At 46.6% G+C, this 20,505-nt stretch overlaps 4 non-coding genes and 1 pseudogene across 4 annotated transcripts; all 5 read right to left on the minus strand.

The window, feature by feature from the left end:
- Positions 1-1,517: 1,517 nt before the first annotated feature.
- Positions 1,518-1,708, minus strand: LOC136599530 (U2 spliceosomal RNA). Its single transcript, XR_010789079.1, has one exon. It is a non-coding gene; the product is annotated as a U2 spliceosomal RNA (small nuclear RNA).
- A 2,666-nt stretch (positions 1,709-4,374) lies between these two features.
- Positions 4,375-4,584, minus strand: LOC136599566 (U2 spliceosomal RNA; annotated as a pseudogene).
- Positions 4,585-12,373: 7,789 nt separating this feature from the next.
- LOC136599543 (U2 spliceosomal RNA) lies at positions 12,374-12,564 on the minus strand. Its single transcript, XR_010789090.1, has one exon. It is a non-coding gene; the product is annotated as a U2 spliceosomal RNA (small nuclear RNA).
- A 2,638-nt stretch (positions 12,565-15,202) lies between these two features.
- LOC136599555 (U2 spliceosomal RNA) lies at positions 15,203-15,393 on the minus strand. Its single transcript, XR_010789101.1, has one exon. It is a non-coding gene; the product is annotated as a U2 spliceosomal RNA (small nuclear RNA).
- Positions 15,394-18,044: 2,651 nt separating this feature from the next.
- On the minus strand, positions 18,045-18,235 carry LOC136599567 (U2 spliceosomal RNA). The gene has a single exon (XR_010789108.1). It is a non-coding gene; the product is annotated as a U2 spliceosomal RNA (small nuclear RNA).
- Between the last annotated feature and the right edge of the window lie 2,270 nt (positions 18,236-20,505).

Genomic DNA, 20,505 nt, shown 5'->3' on the forward strand with positions numbered 1-20,505 from the left:
ATTTCGAGTTGAACTATATCATGTTTGTCTGTGATATTTTATAAGGTCTACAAACAGGGGAATGAGGGGAGGGTAAGGGGGGGGGGGAGTGGTAAGGGAGGGTAGGTATCTATGACACGGGAGAAAGAGAAAATAAAACAAAAAGGGGGGGGGGGGGGGCGGGCTCCGGAATTGTTGTTTCTCTTTACAATTGTGGTTTAAACGTGTTACTCACATGTCCCTGTCTGTAACCACTTGGTAAATAGGGGTGAGCTCCGGGCATCTATCCATATCGCCCAGGTGTGATACAATTTATCATAGCCTGACGGCTCATCTAGAAGCCTCGTTCTCTCCATACGCTCTATTTCGTGGATCATTGTTATTTTTAGTGGAGTGCATTTTTTATGCAGCACACAAGGGGGAGACAGCGGCCTACCAAAATCTAGTTGGCTGCTGCTGTGGCTTTCTTTTTTTTAAAAAAAGGTAGGTTCCGTTCTTCCATGGTGAGGAATAGGCAGGGAGGTTCCGTTTTTGCCAGCTGGGGAATGCTTATAGGCAAGGCCTTATCCCTGGTGGTGCATGTAACGTTAGACCACGTTTCAGCATTCAGTCAGTCAGTGGCTGACAAACGAGCTCCATGCAAGTTTACATTAAACAGACACATTTCTTTCTTTACTGTATTGACTGCGGTCTGTAATCGAGCGGTTGAACTGTTTCTGTGTCCATGCATTGAATAAAGCAATACATCCTTGTAAAGTAGACGTCCGTTCGTTGGAGTTCTTTGCTCCCCGAGTGTTGCTCCATCTCTAAACGTTGGCCTGGATCTTCATGGACGAATACTGCCCATCCCACGTGGAGCGTGTATCTCAGCCCGCGTGGAGTGCTGCAGTCCAATGAGGTATTCCGTGCTACATAGCAAGCCTTGGGCCTGTGTGATTGGGGGTCCGCTGCTGTCTGTCCACTCTGAAGCGCGCATCCGGGGCCGGCCGCTTTTCGACTACCAGCGACTGCAGGTCACACACACAGGCTGGTTGGAATGGCCTAGCATTATCCTGATCTGGAGGTGTAACTTGAAGCTGCGGGGCCCGAGTACAAAGTCTGGAACTGGGCCCCCAAACTATAAAGCTTCATTGATAGCATTGGTTTACAATGTGGGGAAGAGAGACTTTATGGGCCCCCTGGGGCTCCGGGCCCCCTGCACATACACCCATGACCCGAATACGTGAAGCATACAGACGCAGGCTGCCAGGATACGCTGTGCCTGCCCGATGTTTCCAACTTGGCTATTAGCGCAGCGGTAGGTACGAACTATAGAGTGCGGCTGCCATATGAACTGGTGTGTGTGTTGTTTTGCTTCCAGTTGTACCTGTGCTGTGCACACTCTGGCAGACGCAGCTGCTCAGTGGATACAATGTTGCGAGCAGACGGGCTGAGTGTCAATCAAAGTGCTTGGGTGGTGGTAGCAGCAGCCGCCACAGCTGCGCTGCACCTCTTGCTCGTCAGTTTTGTTTTTCTGCTTTTGGAAACTGCTGTAGGAAAGGGGGTGCACCGGTCCTGGAGGTACTGCAATACCAGGTCAATGCGTGGAGTGGACAGAGCAAGCTCTTTTTCCAGCTCCCTGTTCTAAAAATCCATTTAATATATGGTCCCCAGATAGGGGACGTATCAGATATTAAACTGATAAGAACAGATACTACACTTGATCTTAGCCAAAAGGCCGAGAAGCGATAACCCGAAATGGGTTTCACCTGTAGCCCGGTCCGCCCAACTCCACTTCCAAGGCTTGAGGCAACACGCTCAGCCAGCACTCTGGGCGCACCCACAATGCACCCAGGCAGCTGGGAGAGCTATGAAAACTTTCCATAGCCCCGCCCCACGCCTTCTCAACCGCGCCCAGCCTCACACCCTCAGTCCTTCCTCTTGCACCGTGCTCACGCATCCTAGGCTTGCAGAGCCTGCTGCTGCAGGACTCGTCAGCTCCCTACAAACGAGGGTTAAGCCGGCGATGACACTAGAAGCAAGCACTAGTTTGTCTCTGAAGGTGCGTCGGCCGGTCGGTTGGAGGGATCTCTTCGGCCAGCCGCATTTCGAGTAGGGACGGATGGAAACTTTTTACCTAAAATAAGGGAAATTGGCTTCGGCCCCATAGGGCTTTATTGCCTTCCCCTGGGCCAGCATTAGTAGACCCTAGTAAGGAGAATATTAGAGCGGCATGGTCATCCGAAGAACTTAAAAACATACAGCAGGCCTTTTTTGCCCGCCCGCCATACATACATACATACCTACAGATTTTATATTTTTTTTACATATATACATTATATATATATATATATACATACATACATACATACATACATACATACATACATACACACACACACACACACACACACATACACACATATACACACACACATACAATCTTAAATCTATCTTTAATCTATATCTACAAAATCTGTAAATTAGAAATAATCCATATCTATATTCTACATAATTAATAAAGATAGATAGATAGATAGATAGATAGATAGATAGATAGATAGATAGATAGATAGATAGACTCACATACATGCATACATACATACATACTGTATGCAATTGAGCCAGGTGTTTGGAAGGCTGACGATGTCACTCCTTTGTGATGTCATCAATTTAGAAGCATTAATACCGGGCTTGGCAGCCATTTCAGTCAGTCTCTGCTGCAGCTGGGAGACGGGAGATGGTCTTTATTTCCACCAAGAAGCTGCAGAACTACCGGTAACTGCATCATTTTTATTTTATTCAATATAGGTTTTATTGGTTTCATGGAGGGGGGGAAACTTTTGCCTTATCTCAAAGCAATGTAAAAATAACTTTGACAATGAAACTTAATAAATCAATTTCGAGTTGAACTATATCATGTTTGTCTGTGATATTTTATAAGGTCTACAAACAGGGGAATGAGGGGAGGGTAAGGGGGGGGGGGGAGTGGTAAGGGAGGGTAGGTATCTATGACACGGGAGAAAGAGAAAATAAAACAAAAAGGGGGGGGGGGGGGCGGGCTCCGGAATTGTTGTTTCTCTTTACAATTGTGGTTTAAACGTGTTACTCACATGTCCCTGTCTGTAACCACTTGGTAAATAGGGGTGAGCTCCGGGCATCTATCCATATCGCCCAGGTGTGATACAATTTATCATAGCCTGACGGCTCATCTAGAAGCCTCGTTCTCTCCATACGCTCTATTTCGTGGATCATTGTTATTTTTAGTGGAGTGCATTTTTTATGCAGCACACAAGGGGGAGACAGCGGCCTACCAAAATCTAGTTGGCTGCTGCTGTGGCTTTCTTTTTTTTAAAAAAAGGTAGGTTCCGTTCTTCCATGGTGAGGAATAGGCAGGGAGGTTCCGTTTTTGCCAGCTGGGGAATGCTTATAGGCAAGGCCTTATCCCTGGTGGTGCATGTAACGTTAGACCACGTTTCAGCATTCAGTCAGTCAGTGGCTGACAAACGAGCTCCATGCAAGTTTACATTAAACAGACACATTTCTTTCTTTACTGTATTGACTGCGGTCTGTAATCGAGCGGTTGAACTGTTTCTGTGTCCATGCATTGAATAAAGCAATACATCCTTGTAAAGTAGACGTCCGTTCGTTGGAGTTCTTTGCTCCCCGAGTGTTGCTCCATCTCTAAACGTTGGCCTGGATCTTCATGGACGAATACTGCCCATCCCACGTGGAGCGTGTATCTCAGCCCGCGTGGAGTGCTGCAGTCCAATGAGGTATTCCGTGCTACATAGCAAGCCTTGGGCCTGTGTGATTGGGGGTCCGCTGCTGTCTGTCCACTCTGAAGCGCGCATCCGGGGCCGGCCGCTTTTCGACTACCAGCGACTGCAGGTCACACACACAGGCTGGTTGGAATGGCCTAGCATTATCCTGATCTGGAGGTGTAACTTGAAGCTGCGGGGCCCGAGTACAAAGTCTGGAACTGGGCCCCCAAACTATAAAGCTTCATTGATAGCATTGGTTTACAATGTGGGGAAGAGAGACTTTATGGGCCCCCTGGGGCTCCGGGCCCCCTGCACATACACCCATGACCCGAATACGTGAAGCATACAGACGCAGGCTGCCAGGATACGCTGTGCCTGCCCGATGTTTCCAACTTGGCTATTAGCGCAGCGGTAGGTACGAACTATAGAGTGCGGCTGCCATATGAACTGGTGTGTGTGTTGTTTTGCTTCCAGTTGTACCTGTGCTGTGCACACTCTGGCAGACGCAGCTGCTCAGTGGATACAATGTTGCGAGCAGACGGGCTGAGTGTCAATCAAAGTGCTTGGGTGGTGGTAGCAGCAGCCGCCACAGCTGCGCTGCACCTCTTGCTCGTCAGTTTTGTTTTTCTGCTTTTGGAAACTGCTGTAGGAAAGGGGGTGCACCGGTCCTGGAGGTACTGCAATACCAGGTCAATGCGTGGAGTGGACAGAGCAAGCTCTTTTTCCAGCTCCCTGTTCTAAAAATCCATTTAATATATGGTCCCCAGATAGGGGACGTATCAGATATTAAACTGATAAGAACAGATTTTTTTTTTTTTTTTATTTTTTTTTTTTTATACCCTCAGATTGGGTTGAAAACTTACTTTACTTTACTTTCAAGTAAACTGTCATTGCATATTTACTGCAACGTTCATCCCTTTCATCATCAGGCTTTATTACTGTTCTTATTTTTCACAGTAACAAAAAACAATATCACAAAGAAAAAACATTATTTTTACAATCCAACAAGTTGAATCCACTTCTTCACCTTCCAAACGCCCTCCGCATCCACCCCCCTCCTCCTCTTATCCCATAGGTAGCATATGAATAACTTCCCTAGCACCATTCTTACACTCGCATTCACACTCAGCTCTTCTCTTTTATACACATACACGTTCCTCACATCCCACAGCACTTCTTTCACACATGACAAAAACAACCACAACAATCTTTCTTTCACTCCATCACTCGCACCTAATCCAAACATCAGTACCTCAAAAGATAGAAACTGAATGCCTGTTAACTCTTTACAGAGCGGTCCTAATTTTTTCACCACTTTCTGGGCATAGGCACAATTCCAGAATAAGTGGACTATGCTCTCGCTGCCTCCACACTGGACTCTAGGACAGGTCTCTCTTGCTATCAGACCTCTACTCCTCTGGAATTCTCTCACAGGTAGTACGCCATGCAAGCTCTGCCATACAATTTCTTTCTGTCTGCCAGTCATTCCATCCATTCTCACTTTCGCCCATACTCTCTGCACATTCCTTCCACCAACCAGATTTATCTCACTCACCCTTTCCCTACTCTCAATCATTCTCACAAGCAGACGTTTATTTCGGAGCATACTCACTTCCACTTCACTCAACTCATACTTCTCTACAAACTTTACAATCCACTCATACCACTTTGGAACCACGAATGCAACAGGCTTACTCAAGTCATTCCTGCACCACTTTAACCTTACAAACAGTCGCCCAGCCAAATATCTCATCATACACGACACCTTTCTCTCTCTCTCAATCACAGCCAATAAAAAAACTAATCCATTCACTCCAAAATAAACTTCTAGGTTCGGGAAACTCATACCACCATTCCTCCAGTTCTTCACCACAGTCTCTCTTTTCAAGCGCTCCATCTTAGATCCCCAGAAAAAAACAAATAGAATCCTATTTAAACTCCTGAGCCTCATATAGTCAGGCGGGAAGATCATTGCCACATACAAAAAGATTGGCAGAACAATACTCTTGATCACTACTATTTTTCCCAGGAGACTAAGATCTCTCATCCTCCAGAAGGTCAACCGTTTCTCCACTCTTTCCTTTGCTGCCTCCCAACTCTCTTTACCATCCACAGAGTCATTAAACATGACCCCCAGAATTTTCATTGGCCCAGACACTACATTCAAACCTAAATCTCTCACTCCACCTACCTCCCCAAATACTTTACATTCACTCTTTGACCAATTCACTCTAAAAGCAGACGCACCACAAAAAATAGACGCTAACAACTTGACTCTACGCACAGCACTCTCTGACTCGCACACCACACACACATCATCCATATACGCACACACTTTTAACTCTTTCCCACCACTTCCTGGAATATGAATCCCTCTCACAACTTTGTCCTTTCTCAACAGGCACAACAATGGCTCAATCGCACAGATAAAGGCGACTGCGGACAGCGGACAGCCCTGCCGCACCCCAGAACATCCATTCACCTTTCTCCCCACACATCCATTCACCAACACTCTGCTATACATTCCATTATACAAACTCTGAACTCTCCACACAAAATCACTCGGGAAACCCATTCGTAACAACACTCTAAACAAAAAACTATGAGACAATCTATCATACGCCTTTTCAAAGTCTATAGACACAACATACACACTCTTCTCTCTACTCTTACAATCCCACAACACATCTCTCAACAACACCAGACTCTCTTGCACTCTTCTACCAGGCACCGCACAAAATTGCTCTTCACTCACCACACATTCAACCACATCTCTCATTCTGTTGGCCACTATCTTCGCATAAATCTTGTAATCACAGTTAAGTAACGTGATGGGCCTCCAATTTTTCAGACTTTTCAGGCTTCCTTTTTTTGGTATCAACACAATCACTCCCCCACGCATACTCTCAGCCACTTCCACATTCTCCCACATATACTTACACACCGCACACACATCCACTCCCACCACCTTCCACAACAGACGATAGAATTCCACAGGCAACCCATCCTCACCAGGCGTCTTATTCACAGCCATTCCTTGTACCACTCTCTCCACCTCATCCATAGATATGTCTCTCATCACAGACGCTCTCTCTCCCTCTCCAAGCTTACTCTCTAGCACACTCAGCACCTCACTCTCCAAACTCTCATCCCTCTCTTTCACCGCATACAGATCCTCATAGAACGCAGCCACTTCCTCACTCACACCATCCCCACTCACCTCACATCCATCCTCTTTCGCCACCACCTCTATTGTTGGTTTCTTTGCAAAGACCTTTTTAAAGAAAAACCTAGAGCATTTCTCTCCATACTCCATCTTTTCCAGTTTGGCCCTGTATATGATGCTTCTGCCTTTTTCTGTCATATACCTATTAATTTCTCTCCTCACACTCACCAACTCATCCTGCACATCCACACCATTCTCTCTCATTCTCTCCAAAAAACTTAGACGTGTGTTTAGTTTTGTGTACTCCTCCCGCCTTCTTGCTGCCAGTTTATATCCCAAAGACTTGAAATATGCTTTAGTCTTCTTTTTTACCCAATCCCACCACTGCAGAATATTAGCAAACTTGTTTTTCCTCTCACACCACCTGTTATACAGACACTCATACTCCTTTCTCACATCCTCACTCTCCAGATGACTTATATTGAGTTTCCACAGCCCCCTCCCATGTACCCCTCTCACATTCACATCCACACCACACAGCAAACACTCATGATCCGAAAAAATAACTGGTTTTTGTTGGTAACTTAACGGTATGATATTCTCTGAAACAAAACAATAATCCAACCGGGAATGAAGGCCCCCTCTATCAGCATGGTACGTACATAATTTGGGGTTAATGTTACATAAAATCTGCATATCTTGCAACCTATAATCAGAAACAATCTCTGACAAAACCTTCCCAGACAAATCAAAAGCCTTCTTGTCCAGGTCGCAGTTCACATCACCGACTATAATTACTGGCATTCTGCCCTGAATAAACAATTTAATTTTTTCAAATAAAAGTTTTCTCTCATTCTTACTGCTGGGAGCATAAATATTAACTAACAAAAACTTCGTGTTTTTATATATCAGTACCGCTGACAGACACCTCCCCACCTCAATTACTGTGTAGCTGTCTAGCTGCACCTCCCCCGACTTAAGCAATATGCCTACCCCATCATTTCTGTTGGTTTTACTGCCAGACCATATACATGTCCCACAAGGCCATTCATCAGGCTTTATATCACCAGTAATCCCACATTCTTGCAGACAGTACACATCCGCATTCTCCTGTCTGAGAAAACTCAGTATGGCCGTCCTCCTGGCCCTACTGGTAAACACCCGGACATTTTGTGAGCAAATGGTAAAACCCATATTACATCCTCATTTTCATACTGCTTAAATACATCAGGGTGAGTACCCTATGCAAAGATTCATTTATAAGTCTTCACCACTATCAGTAGTAAGGACAAGGTCCTGCGCCACTTTTTCCAGCGGGTCGCCGGTTTCCATGGGTTTTTCTTTACTCCTCTCACACTTTCGTTTTTTAGCAGAGTCCCCCACCACTTTTGCGAACTCTTCATCACTTGAGCTTTCAGAATCCCCACCACCCTCCCTCTTACACAGGGAAGTCTCTGGTGAGGAGAAGCTTGCAATGTTCTCTGGGTCTGAGGGATGTACTGGACTCTCCACCCCTTCAATTACTTCCTCCAGGTGTCTAATTATCTTAGACACCTGGGCCTCAGATACCTCCACAGCTTCAGGCATTTCTGCTGCCTCAGACACTTTAACGACCTCAGGTGGTTTGGAAACTACAGGCGTTTTACTTGCCACCGGCGCTTTAGTTGCTCTGGACATTTTAGTTGCTTTGGACACTTTAGCAACCACTGGTGCCCTAGCAGCTCCAGACACTCCAGCCTCCACAGGTGCCTTAGCAGCCACTGCAGCCCAAGATATTTTTGCAGTTTCAGTTTTTGTGGCCTCAGACAATTTTGCAGTCTCAGACGTTTTTGGAACCTCAGACACTTTTGGGGCCCCTACGGCTCCAGATACCTCAGCAGGCCCTGCAGCTTCAGCCTGCACACTTTTGGGGTTTTCAACCTTCCTCTGTATGCCAGGAGATTTACCAGCTCTCTCCTGCTCTGGCACCTCTTCCCTCTCTCCTCCCATTCTGGGCCTTATGCTCGCAGTGCAATCTTTAAACATATGATCGCTAGAGCCACAAAAGTCACACCGCTTTGGTTGCGGGCAATTACCAGCGTGATGACCCTCTTCCTGGCAGTTTCTGCATACTTGCCCTTTCGTGCATTCAGTTTTTACATGCCCAAACTCGAAGCAATTGCGGCAGTAAGTGGGTTGCCCCGGATAAGACAAATAGCCTCTATGTCCAGCAATTGTGAAGTTGGCCGGTGGGTGCTTCACACCTCCAATGCTGTCTGCACTCTGTCTAAATCTGCAATAGAACTTGTACTTGCAGTTGAATATGCCTAAAATGTTCATCTGCTTGTCTCCACCCCTCACCTGGTCGCAATATCTTCTTAAAAAGCTTTTAACTAGTTCAACCTCAGTGAAGGGGTTGTAGACATGCACCAAAACTGGCTTTTCGTGGATGCCAAACAACGGAGTGATCCTAACTCCATCCAACAAGTCAATGTCCTTGTGCTTTCTGAGCCATTCATAAACATTTAGGCAGATATGTTCCTCTGTAAAAGTCACATCGTACATACCCTGCCGTGGAAAGTCCTGCACGCTGTAGATGGCTGCTTTAGGAACCTTCATCTTCTCCAGGAGAATATCTCTGACGATAAAGACGACAGTGTTCTTGTTGTAATCTCCTGGCGCAACTTCAAAGCGTATGGAATTCTTCATGCCAAACATTTTCAGGGGTCAGCTGTCGGTCCAAAAACCACAGGAAAAAGATGCCGCTCCAAGCAAAAAAACTGGGCGCACCCAGATCGCTCCTCCAGCACAGACCGAGCCTTACACTTGATCTGAGCCAAAAGGCCGAGAAGCGATAACCCGAAATGGGTTTCACCTGTAGCCCGGTCCGCCCAACTCCACTTCCAAGGCTTGAGGCAACACGCTCAGCCAGCACTCTGGGCGCACCCACAATGCACCCAGGCAGCTGGGAGAGCTAGTAGAACTTTCCATAGCCCCGCCCCACGCCTTCTCAACCGCGCCCAGCCTCACACCCTCAGTCCTTCCTCTTGCACCGTGCTCACGCATCCTAGGCTTGCAGAGCCTGCTGCTGCAGGACTCGTCAGCTCCCTACAAACGAGGGTTAAGCCGGCGATGACACTAGAAGCAAGCACTAGTTTGTCTCTGAAGGTGCGTCGGCCGGTCGGTTGGAGGGATCTCTTCGGCCAGCCGCATTTCGAGTAGGGACGGATGGAAACTTTTTACCTAAAATAAGGGAAATTGGCTTCGGCCCCATAGGGCTTTATTGCCTTCCCCTGGGCCAGCATTAGTAGACCCTAGTAAGGAGAATATTAGAGCGGCATGGTCATCCGAAGAACTTAAAAACATACAGCAGGCCTTTTTTGCCCGCCCGCCATACATACATACATACCTACAGATTTTATATTTTTTTTACATATATACATTATATATATATATATATACATACATACATACATACATACATACATACACACACACACACACACACACACATACACACATATACACACACACATACAATCTTAAATCTATCTTTAATCTATATCTACAAAATCTGTAAATTAGAAATAATCCATATCTATATTCTACATAATTAATAAAGATAGATAGATAGATAGATAGATAGATAGATAGATAGATAGATAGATAGACTCACATACATGCATACATACATACATACTGTATGCAATTGAGCCAGGTGTTTGGAAGGCTGACGATGTCACTCCTTTGTGATGTCATCAATTTAGAAGCATTAATACCGGGCTTGGCAGCCATTTCAGTCAGTCTCTGCTGCAGCTGGGAGACGGGAGATGGTCTTTATTTCCACCAAGAAGCTGCAGAACTACCGGTAACTGCATCATTTTTATTTTATTCAATATAGGTTTTATTGGTTTCATGGAGGGGGGGAAACTTTTGCCTTATCTCAAAGCAATGTAAAAATAACTTTGACAATGAAACTTAATAAATCAATTTCGAGTTGAACTATATCATGTTTGTCTGTGATATTTTATAAGGTCTACAAACAGGGGAATGAGGGGAGGGTAAGGGGGGGGGGAGTGGTAAGGGAGGGTAGGTATCTATGACACGGGAGAAAGAGAAAATAAAACAAAAAGGGGGGGGGGGGGGGGCGGGCTCCGGAATTGTTGTTTCTCTTTACAATTGTGGTTTAAACGTGTTACTCACATGTCCCTGTCTGTAACCACTTGGTAAATAGGGGTGAGCTCCGGGCATCTATCCATATCGCCCAGGTGTGATACAATTTATCATAGCCTGACGGCTCATCTAGAAGCCTCGTTCTCTCCATACGCTCTATTTCGTGGATCATTGTTATTTTTAGTGGAGTGCATTTTTTATGCAGCACACAAGGGGGAGACAGCGGCCTACCAAAATCTAGTTGGCTGCTGCTGTGGCTTTCTTTTTTTTAAAAAAAGGTAGGTTCCGTTCTTCCATGGTGAGGAATAGGCAGGGAGGTTCCGTTTTTGCCAGCTGGGGAATGCTTATAGGCAAGGCCTTATCCCTGGTGGTGCATGTAACGTTAGACCACGTTTCAGCATTCAGTCAGTCAGTGGCTGACAAACGAGCTCCATGCAAGTTTACATTAAACAGACACATTTCTTTCTTTACTGTATTGACTGCGGTCTGTAATCGAGCGGTTGAACTGTTTCTGTGTCCATGCATTGAATAAAGCAATACATCCTTGTAAAGTAGACGTCCGTTCGTTGGAGTTCTTTGCTCCCCGAGTGTTGCTCCATCTCTAAACGTTGGCCTGGATCTTCATGGACGAATACTGCCCATCCCACGTGGAGCGTGTATCTCAGCCCGCGTGGAGTGCTGCAGTCCAATGAGGTATTCCGTGCTACATAGCAAGCCTTGGGCCTGTGTGATTGGGGGTCCGCTGCTGTCTGTCCACTCTGAAGCGCGCATCCGGGGCCGGCCGCTTTTCGACTACCAGCGACTGCAGGTCACACACACAGGCTGGTTGGAATGGCCTAGCATTATCCTGATCTGGAGGTGTAACTTGAAGCTGCGGGGCCCGAGTACAAAGTCTGGAACTGGGCCCCCAAACTATAAAGCTTCATTGATAGCATTGGTTTACAATGTGGGGAAGAGAGACTTTATGGGCCCCCTGGGGCTCCGGGCCCCCTGCACATACACCCATGACCCGAATACGTGAAGCATACAGACGCAGGCTGCCAGGATACGCTGTGCCTGCCCGATGTTTCCAACTTGGCTATTAGCGCAGCGGTAGGTACGAACTATAGAGTGCGGCTGCCATATGAACTGGTGTGTGTGTTGTTTTGCTTCCAGTTGTACCTGTGCTGTGCACACTCTGGCAGACGCAGCTGCTCAGTGGATACAATGTTGCGAGCAGACGGGCTGAGTGTCAATCAAAGTGCTTGGGTGGTGGTAGCAGCAGCCGCCACAGCTGCGCTGCACCTCTTGCTCGTCAGTTTTGTTTTTCTGCTTTTGGAAACTGCTGTAGGAAAGGGGGTGCACCGGTCCTGGAGGTACTGCAATACCAGGTCAATGCGTGGAGTGGACAGAGCAAGCTCTTTTTCCAGCTCCCTGTTCTAAAAATCCATTTAATATATGGTCCCCAGATAGGGGACGTATCAGATATTAAACTGATAAGAACAGATACTACACTTGATCTTAGCCAAAAGGCCGAGAAGCGATAACCCGAAATGGGTTTCACCTGTAGCCCGGTCCGCCCAACTCCACTTCCAAGGCTTGAGGCAACACGCTCAGCCAGCACTCTGGGCGCACCCACAATGCACCCAGGCAGCTGGGAGAGCTAGTAGAACTTTCCATAGCCCCGCCCCACGCCTTCTCAACCGCGCCCAGCCTCACACCCTCAGTCCTTCCTCTTGCACCGTGCTCACGCATCCTAGGCTTGCAGAGCCTGCTGCTGCAGGACTCGTCAGCTCCCTACAAACGAGGGTTAAGCCGGCGATGACACTAGAAGCAAGCACTAGTTTGTCTCTGAAGGTGCGTCGGCCGGTCGGTTGGAGGGATCTCTTCGGCCAGCCGCATTTCGAGTAGGGACGGATGGAAACTTTTTACCTAAAATAAGGGAAATTGGCTTCGGCCCCATAGGGCTTTATTGCCTTCCCCTGGGCCAGCATTAGTAGACCCTAGTAAGGAGAATATTAGAGCGGCATGGTCATCCGAAGAACTTAAAAACATACAGCAGGCCTTTTTTGCCCGCCCGCCATACATACATACATACCTACAGATTTTATATTTTTTTTACATATATACATTATATATATATATATATATATACATACATACATACATACATACACACACACACACACACACATACACACATATACACACACACATACAATCTTAAATCTATCTTTAATCTATATCTACAAAATCTGTAAATTAGAAATAATCCATATCTATATTCTACATAATTAATAAAGATAGATAGATAGATAGATAGATAGATAGATAGATAGATAGATAGACTCACATACATGCATACATACATACATACTGTATGCAATTGAGCCAGGTGTTTGGAAGGCTGACGATGTCACTCCTTTGTGATGTCATCAATTTAGAAGCATTAATACCGGGCTTGGCAGCCATTTCAGTCAGTCTCTGCTGCAGCTGGGAGACGGGAGATGGTCTTTATTTCCACCAAGAAGCTGCAGAACTACCGGTAACTGCATCATTTTTATTTTATTCAATATAGGTTTTATTGGTTTCATGGAGGGGGGGAAACTTTTGCCTTATCTCAAAGCAATGTAAAAATAACTTTGACAATGAAACTTAATAAATCAATTTCGAGTTGAACTATATCATGTTTGTCTGTGATATTTTATAAGGTCTACAAACAGGGGAATGAGGGGAGGGTAAGGGGGGGGGGGAGTGGTAAGGGAGGGTAGGTATCTATGACACGGGAGAAAGAGAAAATAAAACAAAAAGGGGGGGGGGGGGGGCGGGCTCCGGAATTGTTGTTTCTCTTTACAATTGTGGTTTAAACGTGTTACTCACATGTCCCTGTCTGTAACCACTTGGTAAATAGGGGTGAGCTCCGGGCATCTATCCATATCGCCCAGGTGTGATACAATTTATCATAGCCTGACGGCTCATCTAGAAGCCTCGTTCTCTCCATACGCTCTATTTCGTGGATCATTGTTATTTTTAGTGGAGTGCATTTTTTATGCAGCACACAAGGGGGAGACAGCGGCCTACCAAAATCTAGTTGGCTGCTGCTGTGGCTTTCTTTTTTTTAAAAAAAGGTAGGTTCCGTTCTTCCATGGTGAGGAATAGGCAGGGAGGTTCCGTTTTTGCCAGCTGGGGAATGCTTATAGGCAAGGCCTTATCCCTGGTGGTGCATGTAACGTTAGACCACGTTTCAGCATTCAGTCAGTCAGTGGCTGACAAACGAGCTCCATGCAAGTTTACATTAAACAGACACATTTCTTTCTTTACTGTATTGACTGCGGTCTGTAATCGAGCGGTTGAACTGTTTCTGTGTCCATGCATTGAATAAAGCAATACATCCTTGTAAAGTAGACGTCCGTTCGTTGGAGTTCTTTGCTCCCCGAGTGTTGCTCCATCTCTAAACGTTGGCCTGGATCTTCATGGACGAATACTGCCCATCCCACGTGGAGCGTGTATCTCAGCCCGCGTGGAGTGCTGCAGTCCAATGAGGTATTCCGTGCTACATAGCAAGCCTTGGGCCTGTGTGATTGGGGGTCCGCTGCTGTCTGTCCACTCTGAAGCGCGCATCCGGGGCCGGCCGCTTTTCGACTACCAGCGACTGCAGGTCACACACACAGGCTGGTTGGAATGGCCTAGCATTATCCTGATCTGGAGGTGTAACTTGAAGCTGCGGGGCCCGAGTACAAAGTCTGGAACTGGGCCCCCAAACTATAAAGCTTCATTGATAGCATTGGTTTACAATGTGGGGAAGAGAGACTTTATGGGCCCCCTGGGGCTCCGGGCCCCCTGCACATACACCCATGACCCGAATACGTGAAGCATACAGACGCAGGCTGCCAGGATACGCTGTGCCTGCCCGATGTTTCCAACTTGGCTATTAGCGCAGCGGTAGGTACGAACTATAGAGTGCGGCTGCCATATGAACTGGTGTGTGTGTTGTTTTGCTTCCAGTTGTACCTGTGCTGTGCACACTCTGGCAGACGCAGCTGCTCAGTGGATACAATGTTGCGAGCAGACGGGCTGAGTGTCAATCAAAGTGCTTGGGTGGTGGTAGCAGCAGCCGCCACAGCTGCGCTGCACCTCTTGCTCGTCAGTTTTGTTTTTCTGCTTTTGGAAACTGCTGTAGGAAAGGGGGTGCACCGGTCCTGGAGGTACTGCAATACCAGGTCAATGCGTGGAGTGGACAGAGCAAGCTCTTTTTCCAGCTCCCTGTTCTAAAAATCCATTTAATATATGGTCCCCAGATAGGGGACGTATCAGATATTAAACTGATAAGAACAGATACTACACTTGATCTTAGCCAAAAGGCCGAGAAGCGATAACCCGAAATGGGTTTCACCTGTAGCCCGGTCCGCCCAACTCCACTTCCAAGGCTTGAGGCAACACGCTCAGCCAGCACTCTGGGCGCACCCACAATGCACCCAGGCAGCTGGGAGAGCTATGAAAACTTTCCATAGCCCCGCCCCACGCCTTCTCAACCGCGCCCAGCCTCACACCCTCAGTCCTTCCTCTTGCACCGTGCTCACGCATCCTAGGCTTGCAGAGCCTGCTGCTGCAGGACTCGTCAGCTCCCTACAAACGAGGGTTAAGCCGGCGATGACACTAGAAGCAAGCACTAGTTTGTCTCTGAAGGTGCGTCGGCCGGTCGGTTGGAGGGATCTCTTCGGCCAGCCGCATTTCGAGTAGGGACGGATGGAAACTTTTTACCTAAAATAAGGGAAATTGGCTTCGGCCCCATAGGGCTTTATTGCCTTCCCCTGGGCCAGCATTAGTAGACCCTAGTAAGGAGAATATTAGAGCGGCATGGTCATCCGAAGAACTTAAAAACATACAGCAGGCCTTTTTTGCCCGCCCGCCATACATACATACATACCTACAGATTTTATATTTTTTTTACATATATACATTATATATATATATATACATACATACATACATACATACACACACACACACACACACACACACACACACACACATACACACATATACACACACACATACAATCTTAAATCTATCTTTAATCTATATCTACAAAATCTGTAAATTAGAAATAATCCATATCTATATTCTACATAATTAATAAAGATAGATAGATAGATAGATAGATAGATAGATAGATAGATAGATAGATAGACTCACATACATGCATACATACATACATACTGTATGCAATTGAGCCAGGTGTTTGGAAGGCTGACGATGTCACTCCTTTGTGATGTCATCAATTTAGAAGCATTAATACCGGGCTTGGCAGCCATTTCAGTCAGTCTCTGCTGCAGCTGGGAGACGGGAGATGGTCTTTATTTCCACCAAGAAGCTGCAGAACTACCGGTAACTGCATCATTTTTATTTTATTCAATATAGGTTTTATTGGTTTCATGGAGGGGGGGAAACTTTTGCCTTATCTCAAAGCAATGTAAAAATAACTTTGACAATGAAACTTAATAAATCAATTTCGAGTTGAACTATATCATGTTTGTCTGTGATATTTTATAAGGTCTACAAACAGGGGAATGAGGGGAGGGTAAGGGGGGGGGGGAGTGGTAAGGGAGGGTAGGTATCTATGACACGGGAGAAAGAGAAAATAAAACAAAAAGGGGGGGGGGGGGGGCGGGCTCCGGAATTGTTGTTTCTCTTTACAATTGTGGTTTAAACGTGTTACTCACATGTCCCTGTCTGTAACCACTTGGTAAATAGGGGTGAGCTCCGGGCATCTATCCATATCGCCCAGGTGTGATACAATTTATCATAGCCTGACGGCTCATCTAGAAGCCTCGTTCTCTCCATACGCTCTATTTCGTGGATCATTGTTATTTTTAGTGGAGTGCATTTTTTATGCAGCACACAAGGGGGAGACAGCGGCCTACCAAAATCTAGTTGGCTGCTGCTGTGGCTTTCTTTTTTTTAAAAAAAGGTAGGTTCCGTTCTTCCATGGTGAGGAATAGGCAGGGAGGTTCCGTTTTTGCCAGCTGGGGAATGCTTATAGGCAAGGCCTTATCCCTGGTGGTGCATGTAACGTTAGACCACGTTTCAGCATTCAGTCAGTCAGTGGCTGACAAACGAGCTCCATGCAAGTTTACATTAAACAGACACATTTCTTTCTTTACTGTATTGACTGCGGTCTGTAATCGAGCGGTTGAACTGTTTCTGTGTCCATGCATTGAATAAAGCAATACATCCTTGTAAAGTAGACGTCCGTTCGTTGGAGTTCTTTGCTCCCCGAGTGTTGCTCCATCTCTAAACGTTGGCCTGGATCTTCATGGACGAATACTGCCCATCCCACGTGGAGCGTGTATCTCAGCCCGCGTGGAGTGCTGCAGTCCAATGAGGTATTCCGTGCTACATAGCAAGCCTTGGGCCTGTGTGATTGGGGGTCCGCTGCTGTCTGTCCACTCTGAAGCGCGCATCCGGGGCCGGCCGCTTTTCGACTACCAGCGACTGCAGGTCACACACACAGGCTGGTTGGAATGGCCTAGCATTATCCTGATCTGGAGGTGTAACTTGAAGCTGCGGGGCCCGAGTACAAAGTCTGGAACTGGGCCCCCAAACTAAAAGCTTCATTGATAGCATTGGTTTACAATGTGGGGAAGAGAGACTTTATGGGCCCCCTGGGGCTCCGGGCCCCCTGCACATACACCCATGACCCGAATACGTGAAGCATACAGACGCAGGCTGCCAGGATACGCTGTGCCTGCCCGATGTTTCCAACTTGGCTATTAGCGCAGCGGTAGGTACGAACTATAGAGTGCGGCTGCCATATGAACTGGTGTGTGTGTTGTTTTGCTTCCAGTTGTACCTGTGCTGTGCACACTCTGGCAGACGCAGCTGCTCAGTGGATACAGTGTTGCGAGCAGACGGGCTGAGTGTCAATCAAAGTGCTTGGGTGGTGGTAGCAGCAGCCGCCACAGCTGCGCTGCACCTCTTGCTCGTCAGTTTTGTTTTTCTGCTTTTGGAAACTGCTGTAGGAAAGGGGGTGCACCGGTCCTGGAGGTACTGCAATACCAGGTCAATGCGTGGAGTGGACAGAGCAAGCTCTTTTTCCAGCTCCCTGTTCTAAAAATCCATTTAATATATGGTCCCCAGATAGGGGACGTATCAGATATTAAACTGATAAGAACAGATACTACACTTGATCTTAGCCAAAAGGCCGAGAAGCGATAACCCGAAATGGGTTTCACCTGTAGCCCGGTCCGCCCAACTCCACTTCCAAGGCTTGAGGCAACACGCTCAGCCAGCACTCTGGGCGCACCCACAATGCACCCAGGCAGCTGGGAGAGCTATTAAAACTTTCCATAGCCCCGCCCCACGCCTTCTCAACCGCGCCCAGCCTCACACCCTCAGTCCTTCCTCTTGCACCGTGCTCACGCATCCTAGGCTTGCAGAGCCTGCTGCTGCAGGACTCGTCAGCTCCCTACAAACGAGGGTTAAGCCGGCGATGACACTAGAAGCAAGCACTAGTTTGTCTCTGAAGGTGCGTCGGCCGGTCGGTTGGAGGGATCTCTTCGGCCAGCCGCATTTCGAGTAGGGACGGATGGAAACTTTTTACCTAAAATAAGGGAAATTGGCTTCGGCCCCATAGGGCTTTATTGCCTTCCCCTGGGCCAGCATTAGTAGACCCTAGTAAGGAGAATATTAGAGCGGCATGGTCATCCGAAGAACTTAAAAACATACAGCAGGCCTTTTTTGCCCGCCCGCCATACATACATACATACCTACAGATTTTATATTTTTTTTACATATATACATTATATATATATATATACATACATACATACATACATACATACATACACACACACACACACACACACACACACACACACATACACACATATACACACACACATACAATCTTAAATCTATCTTTAATCTATATCTACAAAATCTGTAAATTAGAAATAATCCATATCTATATTCTACATAATTAATAAAGATAGATAGATAGATAGATAGATAGATAGATAGATAGATAGATAGACTCACATACATGCATACATACATACATACTGTATGCAATTGAGCCAGGTGTTTGGAAGGCTGACGATGTCACTCCTTTGTGATGTCATCAATTTAGAAGCATTAATACCGGGCTTGGCAGCCATTTCAGTCAGTCTCTGCTGCAGCTGGGAGACGGGAGATGGTCTTTATTTCCACCAAGAAGCTGCAGAACTACCGGTAACTGCATCATTTTTATTTTATTCAATATAGGTTTTATTGGTTTCATGGAGGGGGGGAAACTTTTGCCTTATCTCAAAGCAATGTAAAAATAACTTTGACAATGAAACTTAATAAATCAATTTCGAGTTGAACTATATCATGTTTGTCTGTGATATTTTATAAGGTCTACAAACAGGGGAATGAGGGGAGGGTAAGGGGGGGGGGGGAGTGGTAAGGGGGGGTAGGTATCTATGACACGGGAGAAAGAGAAAATAAAACAAAAAGGGGGGGGGGGGCGGGCTCCGGAATTGTTGTTTCTCTTTACAATTGTGGTTTAAACGTGTTACTCACATGTCCCTGTCTGTAACCACTTGGTAAATAGGGGTGAGCTCCGGGCATCTATCCATATCGCCCAGGTGTGATACAATTTATCATAGCCTGACGGCTCATCTAGAAGCCTCGTTCTCTCCATACGCTCTATTTCGTGGATCATTGTTATTTTTAGTGGAGTGCATTTTTTATGCAGCACACAAGGGGGAGACAGCGGCCTACCAAAATCTAGTTGGCTGCTGCTGTGGCTTTCTTTTTTTAAAAAAAGGTAGGTTCCGTTCTTCCATGGTGAGGAATAGGCAGGGAGGTTCCGTTTTTGCCAGCTGGGGAATGCTTATAGGCAAGGCCTTATCCCTGGTGGTGCATGTAACGTTAGACCACGTTTCAGCATTCAGTCAGTCAGTGGCTGACAAACGAGCTCCATGCAAGTTTACATTAAACAGACACATTTCTTTCTTTACTGTATTGACTGCGGTCTGTAATCGAGCGGTTGAACTGTTTCTGTGTCCATGCATTGAATAAAGCAATACATCCTTGTAAAGTAGACGTCCGTTCGTTGGAGTTCTTTGCTCCCCGAGTGTTGCTCCATCTCTAAACGTTGGCCTGGATCTTCATGGACGAATACTGCCCATCCCACGTGGAGCGTGTATCTCAGCCCGCGTGGAGTGCTGCAGTCCAATGAGGTATTCCGTGCTACATAGCAAGCCTTGGGCCTGTGTGATTGGGGGTCCGCTGCTGTCTGTCCACTCTGAAGCGCGCATCCGGGGCCGGCCGCTTTTCGACTACCAGCGACTGCAGGTCACACACACAGGCTGGTTGGAATGGCCTAGCATTATCCTGATCTGGAGGTGTAACTTGAAGCTGCGGGGCCCGAGTACAAAGTCTGGAACTGGGCCCCCAAACTATAAAGCTTCATTGATAGCATTGGTTTACAATGTGGGG

The sequence above is a fragment of the Eleutherodactylus coqui genome, unplaced genomic scaffold, assembly GCF_035609145.1.
Source record: "Eleutherodactylus coqui strain aEleCoq1 unplaced genomic scaffold, aEleCoq1.hap1 HAP1_SCAFFOLD_101, whole genome shotgun sequence".
In the NCBI taxonomy this organism is placed as follows: Eukaryota; Metazoa; Chordata; class Amphibia; order Anura; family Eleutherodactylidae; genus Eleutherodactylus; species Eleutherodactylus coqui.